Genomic DNA, 2711 nt, shown 5'->3' on the forward strand with positions numbered 1-2711 from the left:
ATGACAGTGGCTGTGAATGGACACAACCTAGCCATGTAGGAACAGGTATTATCTTCATGGAGGATAAATCTAGCATGTGGCAGAACCTGCTGAGACTGCTCAAAGACATCTGCTGCCAAGTTATAGGGATGTGAAACACCATCAAAATCGAATATGGAAGCATCTCGAGATGCTGTGAAATTTGGGACATAAAATAAAAGACTTAGAGGCACAAATTTTGAGACTAAAAACATGACATGAAAAATGAATGACTAGGTACACTCCTGGTGCTGGATTTCATTTCAGGGCCATAACTTCAAATGTAGGAATGACGGATATTTGGCTAAGAATGGAGAGCATTTTTCAAAGACCGAAAAGAATGTGTTTAGTCAGAGACCAACTCATCTGGCCCAAAGGGCTGTAAATGGAAAACAGATGGGAAGGGAGAAAAAAAAAACAAAAAAAAACACCTAGATGAAACTGAAATGGGTTTCCGTGGGTGATATTAAGGAGAGCCTGGGAAGAATTTCAACAGTGAGGGAGGTGCCGAGTAATTCAATGAGAAAACAATTGGGAAAGACATCAGAAACAAAACATAGACAGCAGATGTCCAGATATCATGCACAGAACAAGAGCAACATAGTAACCTTGAGATTATAGCACCCGGCGACAAACAAGAGTTGGCGGGATGGAACAGATCCATGGGAACGTAACGCTGGAAGGGTTTGGTGTTTTCAAAAGACCTGTTGGGAGGAGGTGGAGCGGCACCATAGGCTATGATAACAATAGATTCGCAGGAATCCCTGAACACTTGGATGAAGATGAAAGGAAAGAGGAACAGAAGTGATGTTTTTGTGGAAGCAGTGCTGAGCCACATGGAGGAAAGCCACAAAATTGGCATAGCACATGATTAGTGAGGATAACATTCTGGAAACTTCATTCAGACAGAAGCAGAGTTTTTCACCAGCCTCTCTAATAATTTCATGTACTAGAAGGTAGAGGAAGGAATCAAAATAACTGTGCTCTAATTCCAATAAGTGGGAAGCCATTTGGCAGAGGGAAAGGGGTGAGAAGCTGGAGAATGTGCCTGTCATCTTTAGTGAAGGGCAAGGTTGAGCTGGATAAAAGGGGGGCACAGGACTTTAGGAAGGAGACTTCAAAATATTTTAAGAAAATATGGCATAATTCCACAAATTTCCAAAAAGGAAATCAGTATCAGGAAGTGTTCAAAAGCATGATTTTGGGCAATTCCAATGAGAAGGAATGGGGTGGAGAGATTCTTAAAGAAACTAGAGTGCTGGTACAGAGCCCTTTAAGCTAGGATATAAAATGGGTATTCAAAAATATGGAGGCAAATGATGATTCTGTGAGTAGCAGAGAACACCACAAAGAGTAGCAGGAATGTTAAAATCATGGAAGAATCAAAGCATGCAAAAATGGAAAGGACCAGAGAAAATGTTATGGGACAAAGGGGATTATGATAATGGATAGTAGAAAGGATGGACTATTTCTTAACTGATGTCACGATTCTTTAGGCTCTGCCTGTGATTGCAGGGCTGAAAAGGTAGTATAAAAGTGAGGAAGGCCAGGTATGGTAATTCACATCTATAAACCCAGCACTTTGGGAGGCTGAGGCAGGAGGATCACTTGAGGTTAGGAGTTCGAGGCCAGCCTAAACAACATAGCAAGACCTTGTCTCTACCAAAAATTTAAAAATTAGCCGGGCGTGGTGGTATGTGCCCCAAATCCCAGCTACTTAGGAGGCTGAAGCAGAAAGATAGCTTGAGTCCAGGAGTTCAAGACTGCTGTGAGCTAAGATGGTGCTACTGCACTCTAGCCTGGGTGGCAGAGTGAGAGCCTATCTCTTAAAAATTAAATTTAAAACTTTTGAAGACCTTTTCATACATTGCTAGTTTCAAATAACTTTTCAGGAATATATATGTCTATAAGCAGTGTAGGAGAATCTCTGTCTCATGGCATCTTTGCTTACATTGAGTCTTGTCATTGAAAAAAAAAAATCCTGGCCAATTAAGTCAGTCAAAAACTTTATCTCTTTGATATCTGAACTGATTAAAAGATCACAACAAGGGCTCGCTTCAGCAGCACTTATATTAAAATTGGAATGATACAGAGAAGATTGGCAGGGCTCCTGCTCAAGGATGACACTCAAATTCGTGAAGCATTCCATATTTTTTGTGACCTTATGATATTTTATATAGGATTAAGAAAATCATTAAACTGCAACAAAAAAAAAGATCACAATAAGATCATATATCCCATTATATGTTATATATCAAAGACTATTGCAACTACTTTTTCCCATTGTGTCATTTGCTTTTTTGTTTTTTTAAAATAGACAAATTATAGATTATAATGCTAGTCTTTTACTTTACAATTTATCCCATTATTTTTGCGCTCAGAAAGCCATTCCCCATCTTGAGATAAGATAAATATTCACCTTTACTTCTTGCTAGTTGTTTAAAGATTCCATTTTCCACACATAATCCCTTCATCTGTTTGAAATATATTTTAGTCTATGGTATGAGATATAAATCTAACTTGACTTTTTTTCTTTTTAGTTAATGGATGGTCCCAATATAGTTTGTGTAATCTTCCTTTTCTTTATTTGGGTTGTCATTTTCATCACACAATTTTTTAAATATTCACATCTGTTCCATTTATCCATTTGTCTATTTTAGTCCCAGCATCACCTTGTTTGATATTTTCCAACT

At 38.3% G+C, this 2711-nt stretch overlaps 1 non-coding gene across 1 annotated transcript; it reads left to right on the plus strand.

Annotated features, from left to right (window-relative positions):
* The first annotated feature begins 2066 nt into the window (after window positions 1-2066).
* LOC142874644 (U6 spliceosomal RNA) lies at window positions 2067-2173 on the plus strand. Its single transcript, XR_012922302.1, has one exon. It is a non-coding gene; the product is annotated as a U6 spliceosomal RNA (small nuclear RNA).
* The last annotated feature ends 538 nt before the right edge of the window (window positions 2174-2711 follow it).

Source organism: Microcebus murinus, chromosome 12, assembly GCF_040939455.1.
Source record: "Microcebus murinus isolate Inina chromosome 12, M.murinus_Inina_mat1.0, whole genome shotgun sequence".
Classification (NCBI taxonomy): domain Eukaryota; kingdom Metazoa; phylum Chordata; class Mammalia; order Primates; family Cheirogaleidae; genus Microcebus; species Microcebus murinus.